This window comes from Euprymna scolopes, chromosome 18 (genome assembly GCF_053919585.1).
Source record: "Euprymna scolopes isolate OS-2025 chromosome 18, ASM5391958v1, whole genome shotgun sequence".
Lineage (NCBI taxonomy): Eukaryota > Metazoa > Mollusca > Cephalopoda > Sepiida > Sepiolidae > Euprymna > Euprymna scolopes.
In genome coordinates, this window is record NC_136499.1 from 103,079,085 (window position 1) to 103,097,155 (window position 18,071).

The 18,071-nt window shown below is 30.0% G+C and overlaps 1 long non-coding RNA gene and 1 other non-coding gene across 2 annotated transcripts in view; both read right to left on the reverse strand.

Annotated features, from left to right (window-relative positions):
* The window catches only part of LOC145297724 (uncharacterized), a 229,286-nt gene that overhangs the window by 34,707 nt on the left and 176,508 nt on the right, over nt 1-18,071 (reverse strand). The window lies entirely within an intron of this gene.
* Trnah-aug (transfer RNA histidin (anticodon AUG)) lies at nt 15,149-15,221 on the reverse strand. The gene has a single exon. It is a non-coding gene; the product is annotated as a tRNA-His (tRNA).

The window sequence follows — 18,071 nt, forward strand, 5'->3', positions numbered from 1 at the left end:
TTGCTGTTATTTCAGATCATTTAAAATCATATTAACAAATTTAGTCTCCTCCTCCATCAAGGCCAGATGTTTTGGGGGAAAAATCAGATATTTTGTAATTCATATGCAAAACCAGGAAAACAAAGGACTATATTTGAAACATTTTATGACTGATATGGGGTATATAAATTCGTCAAAAAATTAGGTAAAAATGGGCGTATCCCTTAATGTGCAACATAAAAGGTGAAGTTTATGCTTACTATTTAAATAAATTAAGCTAAGGGCTTTTCAAAAAAAAACCTTAGTTTGTAAAAATCTAATACTTGATTGCTTATTTTTTAAAAGGTTAAAAAAAGTGCCAAAAATGATGGATGATCCCCTTAATGTGCGACCTTAAGCGTAAATGTCACATAGCGCACTACACAATTCAGGTCATTACCTTTCCAACGAGCCTTCATTTGTTAAATTCAGACCAATAGTCGCTGAGATTAGGAACTTATGAAATTGCCAAAAAAGGTGTGGTATGTCTATGGATGGAGATTATATATATATATATATATATATTATTGAAATGCTCATATCTTTGGTTCTATGAGACGAAACAACATGAAAATTTGAAGGCGTTTTGAAGATTATAATACTATTCTATGGTAAATATTTTATACTAATTGGTAAAAAAAAAAGAAACTACTTTCAAACCAATAAAATATGCCCAAATTTGCCTATATTTGTATATATATATAGTGTCCTGGCAGGCCAGCTGCAGTTTTGCTGCTTTCGGATAAATTTTGCTTAGAGCTTCTTTTTGCTTGGTTGTCTTCCCTACGGCCTTGCCAGACCACTATATATTTACACGCACAAGTGATAAGTAGAAAATGAGCTGCCTGAAGTTGAATAAAAGCTAACACTCTCCAGACATGGCTAAACCAATAAAAATCTTATAAAAAAAAGGAAAAACAAAAAGTGTCTACACTGAAGCAGCTTTTATTTTACTTTTTCAATACAAGTTTACATACGGAATCAATTTAGCAATTGGACTTAATGTGCCATTCAGGTATCAAAGTTAACAAGGCAGAAACCAGTTGGAGCACAAACTATACAACCAATAACCAACCAGTAAATTAAAGATAATCTTTCAAGTTACTAACAAGGTCCTGGATATGACCTTAAACTATATCCAGTGGTGAGGCCCCAGCTTGCGGGCTTTGGGGAGTGTGAAGCCACCCTTTAATTACCATTGCTCCCAGGTCCATTTTGACCCTGAGTGGTAGTATCTGTTAGGGTCCCAACTATGGGTTAAATAGAAACTGATTTGAAAACAACAAATATATTCTATTAAAAATTTTTCTTCAAAATCTTTGGATTCGGCATTAAATAACCTGAAAAGGGTTGATATGCCGTAAAACAAAAACAACCAACCAAATCAAGTTACTAACAATACTTTTTAATGGAAGTGATTATGAAACAGCACAATAGTAGTAGCCTTGTTTCTACTTTAATATAAGAGTGGCTACCTGTTATTCCAGGTTATAAATCATAGACTGTACCAATATAAATTACTGAAACTTGGCATCACAAGACCGTCTTTAACAGCTTTCTCTTATTTCAAACCCCCATATATACTCCTAAGGCCTACTAGACACTAGTGATGTGACGATTCCAATATTATTCTAGATTCTGATACAATTATACATTTTGATTCTTTATAAATCTTGAAATACTTAATTACAAATTTTGTTATTTTTCACGATTATCATTTAAAAAAAAAAAAGAAAAAAAAAGTTAAATGTGCAGACATTTTCTCAAGCGTAAAAATACACTTGCGAAGGATGATCTATAGATTTTAATTTTTGCTGGTAATTTAAAAATCAATGAATATTCATTATTTCACTCGTTACTATCAGCAGTAGAAGACTTTGTTTATAAAAAAAAAAAAAAAAAAAAAAAAAGAAGCCAATTAAAAGAATCGTTTTTGACATCGGAAAATACGAACAACTTTTTCAGATTCCGATACCGATTTTTCCGATTAATCATCCCAACACTGCTAGACATTCTTTAGTGTCTAGGGTTTCTTTGTACAACAGTTTGTCAGGACAACCTGGCATGAGGACACTTCCCTCTACAAGTAAATCCCCACCAAATATTAAAAATTATATTCAAAGCCCAAATAAATCGGTACATTCAATTTTTTATTATTATTATTACATAGTTTTTAATGCTTTTTAATTGATCTAAAATAGTTTTCACGAGTTTATAAAAACTTTATGTTTTCCGGTTTTTTGGGGTGGGTGGGGGTATTCAATTATAGAATTTATATAGTTTAACAGGTGCTTCTGCAGTTTAATTAACCGTTTTTTTTTTTTTTTTTTTTTTTTTTGTAAGTAACATGCCGACATTTACAGAGTAGAATGCCGTTTAACATTTCATAAAAAAATTCGTTTACATTGGGGAGAGGGCGGTTGAGCGGCGAGGATGGTGATGGCGGCCGCGAACTACATTTTTTTTTAATTTCAAATGTCCGCTAAAAAGATTCCTCTGCGATGTGATAAGTCACTTGACTGCACACGAACGCCTAAAACACTACTGAAGGCGATGAAATAGCGTAAAATAGTTCTAGGGGTTCATACCATGCATACGGTAAATTTGCGACGGGTTTAATAATCAGATTTGCTGTCAGCGACCTCGAATACCCCTAAAAACTTAAATTAAAGTGGTCGGTGTTCTGTTGTAGCGTAAGGTAACAGTTATCAAAATATCAAAGGGAGATAATTCTTCGTAGATCTATTGAGGTTAGAAATGATGCTTCTCAGTTATTAGAGCGAAATTTGAAATATTGAATTTCAAATAAAAACCAATCGTGTCTACATAATTGTCATGCCACAGTAATGAACACATCCAAAAATTACGAAAAACATTAAGGTAGAAAATAGTTAATGAAAATAGTTTTCGAAGACAGCAAATATTGTGTTTTGCTTAAAAAAAAAATTTAAAAAAAAAAAAAAACTAAAGAGAAAAATTTCGACAAGTAACAAGGGAAGTAATTATTTTCTGAAAATCTTAGGTGATTTTAGCAAAACTTTTTTCATTGTCTTTGAAAACTGTTTTCATTAATTAATTTTTTCACCTTACCGATTTATCATAATTTTTGGATATGCCAATTACTGCGACGAAAAATTAAGTACATAGCATTGATTTTATTTGGAATTCAATATTTAGATTTTTCACTAACATAACGAAGTACAGAAAATAATTAAAATTTAGGTTTACTGATTCGAAAAGAATGGTGAATAAAAATGTTGAAAATTTTAAAAAATATATAGTAAATAAACGGAAATTTGGAAGTTTAACTGATTGTTCTATAGGTATCCCCAAAACAATATGGAGCGCATGTTCCCGTGACGTCAGATTTGTGTTAACTATACGAACTATGGAAAAGCAGAAGCGACTTAATGATTTTTTAAAACCTTTGTTTATCTTCTTCAAACTGCAAGTAATAATTAATCTTTGTTAGGTTTTAAGATTTACACAGTTTAATGATTAATAATATTATAAATATTTGTATATTAAATATGAAATACGGTTTTACTGAATGTTCTTTTGGTTACCTACGGGCTTCCATATTTTGTTCAGTAAAAAGAGACAAACAAAATATGAGCGGGGGGGGGCTACAAAATGAATAATATTTGTGCAATAATATTTTCAAAATGGTTTTAATCTGGCGATAAAATAGCTGACAAGAGCCATGTTTATGTAAAAACTTAATATTTAAAAAAATTTTTAAATACAATTAAAAATCTATGTTGTAACGGAACATTTTGAAATAATGGAATTTTAATCGTTTTAATCTTTTAAAAATTAATTAATGTTTACAAAGTTTCTTTTTCTTGGCAATTCAACTGATTATAGTATATATTAATTTGAAAAACGCTATTAAAAAAAAACAATATTAAATTTATATTTTTTTAATTGCAAGGTAAATGTTTTGTTCAATATGTGTATTTAAACTTTTAAAAAATATTTTTTACTTATTTGATTCTCTTAGGTTTCATAATAAATAGAAATTTCGATAGATTTAAATATATTTTGTTCGAATTTCGGAAAAATAAATATGGGGGGGGGGAACACGCACTAAAAAATATCGGAAATTTCACGAAAATCTGGATAAGTATAGAAAATTTAACGAAAATCTGACCATTAGTTGATTTTTGCTAGATTTATTAAACACGGGTATGTTTTCACGTTCGGGATGTCTACTACATGAGAACGTTATTTTAAAGCGCCAATTATGTCAACACAATTTTCGTCTCACAATTTCATTATTTTCGTTCGATGAAAAAATTTTTTTCAATTTTTACTGGTTTATTTTGGTAAAAAGTTATACTGATAATATTAATTTATAATAAAGTTACATCGTGTTACATATAGGGTGGGGTAATTCTGGGGTGAATTTTGGCAGTCCCTATTGTTCTAAGAGAGGTAACTATTTTACAAAAGTTGAAAAGAATCCTTTTTTTCTGACAATTGAATGTTTCGTTAAAGAAAATTCCAATATCGTTGCATTTTACATTTTTCTTTTGTTATTAATGTTATAAAACGTTGTTACATTAAATGAAGTAGTTGAAAGAAATTTTACAATTTTTAATAAAATACAGTTACCTCCCTTAGAACAATAAGTTAGGATTCCGAATTGCCAAATAAAGTAATCTAAATTAATAAGTCTAAAATAATTAATAGGTTTTTAAAACTAAAAAATGACGTCAACTAAAATTATTGTATTTATTTGCTCCCCCACCAAAGCAAATTAGGCACAAGGCCGTTTTTAATGTGGGGTAAAAACCAGCTCCCCTAAAAGTAGGCTAAAAGGGGGCAATCTGGTTACCAAAAATAATCGTCCCAGTATAGAAGGTTTCCCCTCCATTCACTGGGACAAATTATCTAAAGTGTAGCATGTGCAGAACAGACACTACACTTTGATCCCGGCCCGAAGGCCCAGAAAACTAAAATTATCATAGAATTAATAATACGTGCGATAGAGTCCAAACCAATACGATCTTTTTAAGTTCAACTTTTCTTTTTAATTAATAAGCACCAATATTTTTTTTTATGGAAGTAAGGTTTTTTGTTTTATTTATTTTTACTTATTTGGCTTATGAAGTTGTTGAAGAAGACAGGCTAATAAATAGAAAGATGCGATGATAAAACTGTTTCAAGAAAACGAAGAAATCGAGTAAATGGAGTTATCTCCCTTAGATCAAGGGAGGCATGCTGAAATCAATCGCGTTATGTTATCAATTTGAGAGTTTAGTTTATTATTGCGAAATATTACATAATCACGCAAATAAATAGAAAAAAGGTTCTTGGCGTTCGGGCCAGGATCAAAGTGTAGTACCTATTCTGATACTGCACTCTACTTTTTTCACTTTACTTTTTTGATATCTGTGAGTGCGAAATCCTTCATGACTGATGGATTGGAAGCGTCAGAAATCGTCAGTAAAAATCGCGGTAAACACGAGAATATTTAGATTTACTGTCTTTCGAAGCTTATAACTTCTTGAAAAATGTAATTCAACCCCTAATTTTTTTTTAATTAAAGGAGCAAAGACCACAATTTAAAAAAAAAATAACAGGCTTAATAGCAAATTCTGCAATATGTTTTTTTTAATCGGTTTTCCTTAAAAAAGATTTAAAAAAAAAACCCGAAATTTTACTTCCTTCGATTATAAAAAAATATATATAAATTCCAAAAAATCACTTACCTATAAAAACTAGTATTCGATGAGTAGTTCAATTGTTCATTGTTAAGAATTTATCCATATTAATACTTATATTCCATGTCCTTTTTAAATAAAATACTTTTTTAAACAAGGATTAAAAACAAACGCAGACACATTTTTTTTAACTGTTCAAATAAAGGGAGACAAGTCTGATTTTATTCGCCTTTATAACGCGGCGCACAGAAGGGACATAATTTATGTCTTTTTAATGCGTATTGTAAACCAAATTTAGTATTTCGGTCCTCCATACTTAAAAACCGAACATATTCACTTATAAGTTTTTATTGTTAAACAAAAAAAAAACAGTTGACCGATTTTTTATTTTTTTTATTCTCTTAATGAAATACATGAGTTTTTGATTGATATATTTAGATACTTCTTTATCGATTGAATTTTGTTTTTTTTATATCTAAAAAAGAAAACATTGAATGAAATAGAAAAAATTGTTGAAAGCATCCTATATTTACTTGACATCCTAAGCATAACAAACTTCCACTTGAGAAAAAAAAAAAAAAAATTCAACATGGTTAAAAAAAAAAAAAAAAAAAAAGATTTTACACTTTGGACTTTAGAGGTAAATTTCCAAAAAACACTCTTTTTTTTTAAATTAGAATATTTTAATTATTGATCTTTTATCTTCAATTTGTGATATATAAAACTTTGGTACATAAATTAATTATTAAAATTTTAATATATATTTCAAAATGGTGGGGTGAATTTAAAAAAAAAAAAAAGTTTGTCCAAAATATTATATTTGGTTTATTGGAAAGAGCATAAAATTTCACATTGACCCTGAAAATATCGTAAAAATGAAAAATATTTAACTCGTAAAATTCAATTGATTTCATTAAGTAAAAAAAAATGGCTGCATGAAGGCGCGCCAGCACTTTGTAAACACAAAAAATAATATTTCTATTTTTTAAACAACTTTAATAGTTTATTTTGGAAATATATTCCATAAAGAAAATAAACAACCCACTTTAAAAAGAGAAATTACGAGTTTTTTTATTTTTTTATTTTATTCACAGTTTTTGTGTGAGGGGTGTCAAAAATTCCCTCAAAATTCTGATACACCTACTGATAGATTATTTTATTTTTGTTACTAACTAGAGTGCCTCATATTGGGGAGCTGGTTTCCCCCTACATTAAAAACCGACCTTGTGTCAGATCTTCCTTCGTGGAGATGTAAAAAAAAAAAAAAAAAAAAAAATATGCAATGTTTATTTCATTTTATTTAAATTTAATTTATGGTACTTGTTCGTAATATAACCACCATCGTTTTTTTTTCCCCCACCTTTTTATGAACCAATTTTTTTTTTCTTCAAGTGTAAACCTATCATGTCAGAAGAGAATATTTTTCTTAGGGGTGGTGGGGGTGGGGTACTTTCGACAATTTGAAATTTTAAAGGGGAAATCAGTTTCCTTTAAGGGTAAACTGATCACTCACTTTATGACCATCGATTTGACTATTTATTTTTTCACAACAGTACCCATTTGGGGACGGGGGTCAATTCTTACTTTTTCACTTAATATTTTTGGTACTTGTGCAGTATACGAACAGTGTTTTCGTGTTTGTTTTTTTTTTTTTTTTAAAGATAAGATTCTAAATTAAATTCAATTTTTATAGTAAGAATAGCTTTTGAAATAACGTTATTTCAGCATGGCCCGTAAACTGCAGAGACCAATATTTCAAAATAGTCACAGCTAATTTCGCGTTTCAGAGATTAATCTTTGACATTGAAAGTATTGCACACACGGCAGAAATTGACAAGTCGAGGTTTGTCAAATAAAAGCAAATTCATTTGTGACCTTTGCAAAAAAGGTTTCAATTATACTCAAATTAATAATTTCACCTTCGTAAAAAAAAAAAAAAAAAGTTTTCTTATTATTTGTGAACGTGTGAAGAAAAATTTTTTTTCAAAATTTGGTTAAATTGTTTCTTTCGGCAATTAACAGAAAGGAATCTGTCCCCATCCACCTTGTAAAACCTATAATTTTTTAAAATAAATAAAAAAAAAAACGTGAATTATCTGGCAACATAATCACTAATTATTTGTACACAAAAAAAAGCAAAAATAAAAGCAAAAAAAAAAGCTGATGATACAAAAAAAAAAAAAAAGAATGGGTGATTAGTTTACGTTTAGTTCATATAGGAAAGTGATCTTCACCCACTGAAAAAAAAAAAAAAAAAAAAAAAAAACTCGAATATTTTGGCAAAATAAAGTATAAACCCGGCATTCGCTAGCACAGATGCTATCATCTGGTAAATTAAAATTAAATTATATATAATCGGGAGTAAATAATTTAAATCTAATATATAAAAGGCTCTATGCCTGTCTGTCTTTCTGTCTTCATATTTTCAAACCATCTCTTAGCAGTGATAGGGGCCTCAAATGATTGAATTTTTTATGGGCCGTTCTTTATGGGGTTTTAGTCGGCTAAAATAGTATTTATGTGGTCAAAATTTAAAAAATCATTATATATTTTGTACATTAATTATAGTTTATTTTAACAGTTCATTTGCATATGACGTTGATACAGTGGTAACGTCACCAGCTCAAAATATGATTTTTTGTAAATTAAAAAACTACTTGATCAATTTTTGTGATTTTTGGAATATAACACTTTCATTCTGTGACAAATACGTACAATATGAAGTTTTTTTTTTCTTCACTTGTACAGTTTAATCAAGATATTAAAAAATGAAAATATCAAAAAAAGGTTATATTGTACGTATCGGTTTTGAACTGAAGATCTCCGAATTAAAAAAAAAGTCACTTAATTTGATCGAGTAGTGTTTTTTTTTTTTTTTTTTTTTTTTTTTTACATCGGAAAAACGTTTTTATGACAGCACGCTGAAGGCAGTATTCTTGGATTTTTAAAAATTTTCATTTGGATGTTAGAAACGCCGCGGGGAGATAACTCCAGTTAAAGCGCCGAGACTTCCTCCCCATCTTTAGTATTAGTTTTTCTTCCTAAAAATCGAACCTTTTGCTCGGTATCATAACAAATTGTTTTTTCGCTGTAAAAAAAAAAAAAAAAAAAAAAATTAAAAAATTAAAAAAATACTTGATGAAATTAAGTGCATATTTTTTTTCGGAGAACTTCGTTCCATAATGGATATGTACAATTTAAACTTTTTTCAATATTTTCATTTGTTAATGTCTTGATTAAGCTGTACAAGTACCATGTTTTCTTTACAGTTATCTCCCTTAGAACAATAGTGGTTTAACATGTAAATGCCAATCTGAATAGGTAGTTTCCTTTATTTCCTTCCATCGCCTAAAACATTTCAACGTACAAAACAAGCAATCAAGATTATCAGAAGTTTGGTATTAAACAAAACAACATCCATAAATTTAGACATTCATTTAATAGACAACTCGTGAACACTCGTTCTTTTTGGGCCAAAATCAAAGTGTACGCCCATTTCCCCCCTTTTGAGTTGGCCTTGTGCCTAAGTTTTTTGTTCAGTTTGAACTTGCATTGTCATTTTAACACGCATAAAAGATTTAATATCTCAAAGCGTAGTATCTGTTCTTCAGAGACTGCACTTTAATTTCTTGTTCTCTCTCAGTGGAGGAGAAATCATTCACGACTGAGATAATTTTTATTTTTATTCCTTTTCTCCATGTTAAAAACCAACCCTGGTGTCTAACTGTCTCGTGGGGGGGGGGCATTGTAAATAGGAACTCGTGAACATTCAGAGATAAAGGACCCCCCTCCCCAACTCGCACTCTCATTGTGCACAGTTACGACGTCATCAAGTGTTCACATGGAATAAAGATTCACAATTTTAGTAGTATCCAACTAAACGTTTGTCTAATAGACTGTGCCTCCAAGCCCCCCCTCCTTCCAACACACACTGAATTGATGCCTGGTATTTTGCGATGAACTATGACCTAGTTTTAGTATTCTTTTTCGAACATTTCAAAGCATTAAATAAAATGGGTTTTCTGCCCTCTCGCGCCATGTATTAATTTTGGTGTCTGCAAACGATTTTTTAAAACTATCGCCAATTATTTAAAATGTAAATAAATCGTATACAGTAACGAGTGCAGACCACCTATCAAAATAATGGGGGGAAAATATACTTCGTTAGTGTTCACTTTAATATTCGTGTAAAATAACGTCTCAATCAGTAAAGTTTAAAAAAGGGAAACATCTCCAACTGCAAAGTAAAAAAAAAAAAAAAAAAAAAAAAATGGCCCGAAATAAGAAATGAAAGAAAAGAAAACATTGCGTTAGGGAAACAGAGAAGGGTTTTTTGCATCATTTTATTTATTTATTGATTTTTAAATTACTCCAGACAAGGCATGAAGCCACTTGATAAAAAAATACTATTTCAAGGTATAAAAAAACTAGCTAACAATAAGCTAGAGATGGAAAAAGATTTTATCCAGAAAACAGCAATTTTTTCCTCATTGTTCATAGAAAATTTAAGATGGCGTTAGAAGGGGGTAGCAATACGAGATGTTATCCCTCCTACCCTCTTTATAAATCGATTTTTAACTGGACGGATGTATACGAATAAAAGCCTCGGTCTTTATGGAGGCTATAAGAAAATCGTCTCTTAAAAAAATCCAAAAAAGTGCAAGGGAAGTAACTCTATACGAAGAATTATCTCCCTTAGAACATGCATAGTCATTTACGTGTGACGTTTCGATCCATTTCAGCGCTAGCGCACTTGAGCGGGTTTTTTTTCTTTTTTTCTTTTTTTTCAAATACATTAAAACCTATGGGGTTGTATTACTGTACACGGATTCGAAAAAGTTGTCAAAAAAACAAATATATAACAAATTTTATCGAAGGCAAGATAAGTTACTTTTCTACCTAACTGGATCTGTTTTCTAAAAACAGTTTTTAGTGTCTTTATTTAATGTAACATGTTTATTCAGCTCGAAAAACATGCAGTGTTTATAGATGTATTGGAAAGTTAGAAATGGTGCCCGACTCTCTCTCTCTCTCTCTCTCTCTCTCTCTCTCTCTCTCTCTCTCTTTGACACCGTAAGTTTGGGAAAGCGCGTTTAAAGTAATAAAAACAAAAAACTAGACAAAATACTGCTAAAAACCCACCAAATATATGTCAGCATGTCACGGTAACATATATTGAGCAAGTTTCTAACAGTATTTCGTCTAGTTTTTTTAATTTTTAACTCATTTTCCCAAACCTACCGTGTCAAAGAGAGAGTCGGGCGCCATTTTTAACTTTCCAATAAACACTATGTTTTTCGAGCTGAATAAATGTTACATTACATAAAAACACTAAAAACTTATCCAGTTAGGTAGAAAAGTAACTTATCTTGCCTTTGATAACATTTATTTGTTATATATTTGTTTTTTGACAACTTTTTCGAATCTATGTGTACAGTAATAATACAAACCCAAACCTGCCATGAATAAAATAATCACGTTTTTATGTTCGTTTTTATGAATTAGTAATGGTTATGCTTCTATCAACACTCGGCCGGAATTACTACCCACACAATTAAGAGTGCATTGGTTGGTCTATCTTTTTATTTTATTTATTTAATTATTTTTGCGGCTTTCTGCATAGTAGGATACCTCACTTTCTGCGCAAGCTTTGATAGACGCATAAGATCAAACCTAAATTAATGAGGTCATATATTTATCTCCCTTTTCAAGGAAAATATTGGTTTATGCGTCTAAAAACGATATCAAGTCCAGAAGTGGGTGATCATTAGAGACTGCCAAACGATTGTGAAGAATGGATCGCATGTTTCCGTGACGTCAGACTTGTGTTAACTATACGAACTATGGAAAAGCAGAAGCGACTTTAGGATTTTTTAAAAACTTTTGTTTATCTTCTTCAAACTGCAATTAATAATTAATCTTTGTTATAATTTTGTTAGGTTTTAAGATTTACACAGTTTAATGATTAATAATATTATAAACATTTGTATATTAAATATGAAATACGGTTTTACTGAATTTTTATTTGGTTACCTACGTGCTTCCATATTTTGTTCGGTAAAAATAGACAAACAAAATATGGGGGGGGGGCTACAAAATGCTTAATATTTGTGCAATAATATTTTCAAATTGGTTTTAATCTGACGATAAAATATCTGACAAGAGTCATGTTAAAACTTAATATTAAAAAAAAATTTAAACACAATTAATTAAAAATCTATGTTGTAACGGAACATTTTGAAATAATGGAATTTTAATAGTTTTAATCATTTAAAAATTAATTAATGTTTACGAAGTTTCTTTTTCTTGGCAATTCAATTGATTATAGTATATATAAATTCAGAAAAAAAAAAACGCTATTAAAAAAAAAACATAATATTAATTTTTTTTTTTTTTCAATTTTTTAATTGCAATTTCAAGGTAAATTTTTGTTCAATATGTGTATTTAAACTTTTAAAAAATAAATATTTTTTACTTATTATTTTTAAACACAATTAATTAAAAATCTATGTTGTAACAGAATATTTTGAAATCATGGAATTTTAATCGTTTTAATCTTTTAAAAATTAATTAATTTTTACAAAGTTTCTTTTTCTTGGCAATTCAACTGAGTATAGTATATATTAATTAGAAAAAACGCTATTTAAAAAAAACAATAATATTAAATTTATATCATTTTTTAAATTGCAACTTCAAGGTAAGTTTTTGTTCAATATGTGTATTTAAATTTTAAAAAATAAATATTTTTTGCTGATTTGAACTCTTATGTTTCATAATAAATAGAAATTTCGATAGATTTAAATATATTTTGTTCGAATTTCGAAAAATATAAATGGGGGGGGGCACGCACTAAAAAATATTTTCCCTCGTATATTTTACGAAATTTGCATTTTATATGTAAAATGGATAAGTATCGAAAATTTCACGAAAATCTGACCATTAGTTGATATTTGCTAGGTTTATCAAACACGGGTATGTTTCCACGTTCGGAATGTCTATTTTTGTACCTTTTCTCCACGTTAAAAAACGACCCTGGTGTCTAACTCTGTCCCGTGGGGAGGCATTGTAAATAGGTACATGAGAACATTATTTTAAAGCGCCAATTATGTAAACACGATTTTCGTCTCGCAATTTCATTATTTTCGTTCGATGAAAATATTTTTTTTTTTTTAATTATTACTGGTTTATTTTGCCCTTCTTTTAAATGGTACAAAAGTTATATTGATAAAATTAATATTATCAGTATAACTTTTGTATCATTTAAAAGAAGGGCAAAATAGACCAGTAATAATTTAAAAAAAAATTTTTCATCGAACGAAAATAATGAAATTGTGAGACGAAAATCGTGTTTACATAATTGGCGCTTTAAAATAACGTTCCCATGTAGTAGACATTCCTAACGTGAAAACATACCTGTGTTTAATAAATCTAGCAAAAATCAACTAATGGTCAGATTTTCGTGAAATTTTCGATACTTATCCATTTTAGAATGAAATTACATATAAAATGCAGTTTTCGTAAAATATACGAGAGAAAATATTTTTTTGGTGCGTGTCTCCCCCTCTCCATATTTATTTTTTTCAAAATTTGAGCAAAATATATTTAAACCTATCGAAATTTCTATTTATTATGAAACATAAGAGTTCAAATAAGTAAAACATTTTTTTAAAATTTAAATACACATATTGAACAAAAAATTACCCTGAAGTTGCAATTAAAAAAATGATATAAATTTAAAATTGTTTTTTTTTTAATAGCGTTTTTTTTTTTCAAATTAATATATACTATAATCAGCTGAATTGCCAAGAAAAAGAAACTTCGTAAACATTAATTAATTTTTAAGAGATTAAAACGATTAAAATTCCATTATTTCAAAATGTTCCGTGACAACATAGATTTTTAATTGTGTTTAAATTTTTTTTTTTTAATTAAGTTTTAATATAAACATGACTCTTGTTAATTTTAACATAAACATGACTCTTGTCAGTTATTTTATCGTCAGATAAAAACCAATTTGAAAATATTATTGCACAAATATTAAGCATTTTGTAGCCCCCCCCTCCTCATATTTTGTATGTCTCTTTTTACCGAACAAAATATGGAAGCCCGTAGGTAACCAAATGAAAATTCAGTAAAACCGTATTTCATATTTAATATACAAATGTTTATAATATTATTAATCATTAAACTGTGTAAATCTTAAAACCTAACAAAATTATAACAAAGATTAATTTATTAATTGCAGTTTGAAGAAGATAAAAAAAAGGTTTTAAAAAAATAATTAAGTCGCTTCTGCTTTTCCATAGTTCGTATAGTTAACACAAATCTGACGTCACGGAAACATGCGGTCCATTTTTCACAATCGTTTGGCAGACCCTAGTGATTACCATAGAATGCATGGCAGTAGTTTTATCATGTAATTTCGTCCCCGCCGTCAGGTATGGGTTTAGAAACACTTTCTGAGTTTAAGGTAGCAATCTTGATTGATTTGCTCTTACTTCGGTGCGTGTAGTTTGGTAGTTTTTTTTTTTTTTTTTGGGGGGGGGGGGGTTATACCATATCAACCCTTTTCAGATTATTTAACATCGAATCCAGTCATTCTTTGGAAAACGTTTTTATGTTTCAAGTCGTTGGAAAACGGTTTTATGTTTCAAGTCTTTATATCTTCAAATATTTATTTATGGTGTTTGGTTTAGTTGTTTTTTATAGAAATTTTTTTTTTAACTTTACAGAACATGGCTTTTTTTTTTTTTTTTTTTTTTTTTTTTTTTTTTAAGAGAAAGGAAAAGTACAATAATATCAATTTTTGGTGCATTTTAGGTTAGGGAGCCAATATCTCCAGACAGGCCTGATCTGGCATCACCAGGATATGTGCATGTGTGATAACAAAAATTTACGCCACACGTCTTTTCATTTCATTTGTAGGGATTTATTAATAAAGTAATAAAAACCCCAACCGGATGTTGATTCATCAGCTGTTACAAATAAAATGTACAGATTAATTTCTGCACATCGGCTCCACGCATTCTTCCGGTCAGAAAAATGAATCTGGCCAATGGGAGGCGTGTGCACCTAAAATAAGATCTGGACAGGCGACATGTTTTTCAAGATAGCAGGTGGGCCCTGGGGTTGCTGCTGTGCCTCAACTCACACCTATATTAATGAACACACAGATTCAAAATTTTATCCTTACTTATTGTTTGTTGATCTATAGGAACTCCTCTCTTGAAATATTCCCAACCTTCTCGAACTTTATTTCTAACTAGCGGCTGCACCATGTCGGCACAAACAACGCTGAGTCAAACACAAAATCGTGTTTACCATCAACGCTTACCCTGTTAACTCAGAGTATGGGAAATTCCCATATGGACAAAACAAAATCACCGAAAAAAACAAAAATACCCTAACTAAGGGTAAGAATAATGAATAAACGTTGGATAAAATGATGGTTAAAATTATTACGAACTTGCCAGGATTCAAACCTGGAATCTTCTGATCCATAGTCAGACGCGTTATCCATTGCGCCACATGTCCTGTCCGCATGCCGTAAGATGTAACCGCGACTGTATACAGACAGTGCTAAATCCGTTGACATGGGCAGGCAACTTTTTCAACAATTGCACAAAACGGCTCAAAACTCCTTATTTGGGGCTTTTTGTGTGACTCGCGGTTGTTCGTTATGAACCATATATAGATAAGGACAATCTAGGGACTCACACCTTTCAGGGAAAAAAAGAATTTTTCAATTTGGTGCATCCATTCAAAAGTTTTATGGTATATACACACACACAAACATAAACATTTAGAATTTTATTAACAGTATAGATATAAAAATAAAACAATAAACATTGACGCTTATTAACAAACTTTGATTAAATATGTGTATAATTCTATTCCTTTTATTGCTATGATCTTTTCATAAATCTAAATAAAATATCTTTTGTGAATGTTTCCCTCTGAACTTTTTATTCACTTGGTTTCATCATATAACAAGTCTCTTGTTGTCTCACATTTAAAAATAAATCTAAAATCTTATTCACAAAAAGGATATCTCTAAATCAACTCATCCTAAAGTACTTTGTCCAAATCAAAACCCCTAAAATGTAACCCCCCAAAAAGGTGATGACTCCCCAACAGTAGAGATCCCCAAAACTGGTGCATCCTTAAACTTTTCAACTTACAACTTTTATCATTAAATTCACTCATAAAATTACTATTACTTAAGGAAATTTCATAAAAATCGCCCCAGCCATTTCGGAGTTCATAGGGAAGGAACTCCCACACAGAGTTCCTCTTATATAGTAGTAGATAATTGAATGTTAAGGGGGTAATAGACTCAAAAATTTCCTCAGACCTACTTTATTTAAATAACTCAAGAGAATGAAAGTTGATATTATGATCTATGCAATTATCGATCTGTGCCTAAATCAAAATGTAGATTCCATGAACAAAGCTTCTTTCTTAGAAGTGCACGCCTGTGGAACTCTCTTCCGTTTGCCTGTTTCCCACCTGACTACAACTTGGATGTCTTCAAGTCCAACATAAACAAATTTCTGATAAACCACCCCCTTAAGTAAGACACCTTATCACATCTCCATTACTAACGATTACTATGATATTATCCCATTGATTACTGTACATGCAATAACCCTTATCCCCGAGTGGCTTCCGGGCCTTAATAAGTGGTGACTACCATGTAAAAAAAACAAATAAATAAAAATACCGAGCTAATCACAGTTTAAAGTTAGCATAAAGCATTATTTGATGATAATTAGGTTAATTTTAATGCAACAATTCTTCAAATATTAAATCATTAATGACAGCTCACAATGTATATAAGAATTCTAGCCTGAATTGTCACAATACTATTCATATGGATTTGAAATAGGCCAGCATGTATCTCATTCTATGGGGACAATGATCTATAATTTCTTAATTTTATCAAACAAATTCTCATTAGATGTTACTATATAGCATTCCAAAAGTGTATAAGTTACATTTTTTTTCTGTTGCTAAGTGATCATTTTTGTTTTAACACTTGTGTCATCAAGAAACAAAAAAAAAAAGAAAGAAAAATTTTATTTTTTTCACATTTTTATAAATGAAGTCTTTTTGAAATCTATATATAAATACGATAGCGTGTGTGTTATTTTCTGTGTCACGCTTACATGCGGGTCGTTTAATTGTTATGTACTTCCATTTCTTATCATAAATAATTTTACCAAAAATTCTTCGTAAGTTTTGGTTTCGATTATAACTGATGGCACTCTAGTAATCTATTTTTTTTAAAAATAATTTTATCAAGAATTCTTCATAAGTTTTGGTTTCGATTATGGGTAAAGGAACTCAAGTTTATATATATATATATATATATATATATATATATATATATATATATATATATATATATATATATATATAAGTTGTTATTTCAGTTTCGATTCAAGCTAATGCACCCAAGTAATATGGCTATATTTTCTTATTTTGGAAATCGCAACTTTATCTATCTATATATATATATATATATATATATATATATATATATATATATATATATATATATATATATATAAAAGCGAAAATGTATGTATGTATGTATGTATGTATGTATGTACACTTTTCCTTGATGTCCACAAAAGGCTTCTTTCAGAGAAGCTCTCGCTCGGTTCACAACTTCTTAAAACTTTTTATATCATCTATAAATCACGGAGCTCGCTTGTCTATTTAATTTTATTGACTTTCAAACGTTAATTATTCGACATTTCCCGCATCGGCATGCGTTACATTCGGTTTTCGGTATAAAAAAAAGCGAAACTCGACTCTAATCACTGGCCGAAAGTCAGTGGTCTCTAGAGAGCTAAGTAACGTTTGGTCAATGTCGGCTTCGTCATATCAGACGGTAGCTTTCATTTCGAGAGACGCTCCCCCTAATAAACAGGGAGCGAGTTTTTAAAAACAAACAAACCGATTTATTGACCTCACTAAAAACTGTCCCGCACAAAATACTAACTGCTGAATAGCTATCGACGTCACGTCAATCAAAAACGTGCACCTGTTTTTTTTTTTGTTTTTTTTTCTCACACTTTACTATTTTCCAACTGCGCGTCGTGAAGGCTTCGTTTTTTTTTTTTTCACGGGCACCTCCCCCCCCCCCACACACACATTTCGGGGTTTTTTCACACACACCTATAAACACCCGGGCAACGCCGGGTACTCCTCGCTAGTAATATATAAAAATCAATAAAACATTAACTCTATAATAATATATACGAAATCTGCAAAAAGTAAAATATCACATTTAATCATACTTTACGACCGGGCTTTGCCAGGCGTTCATGCTAGCTTATGCAAATACTTTTGCAGTTTTAACAAAAGGGCTACAAT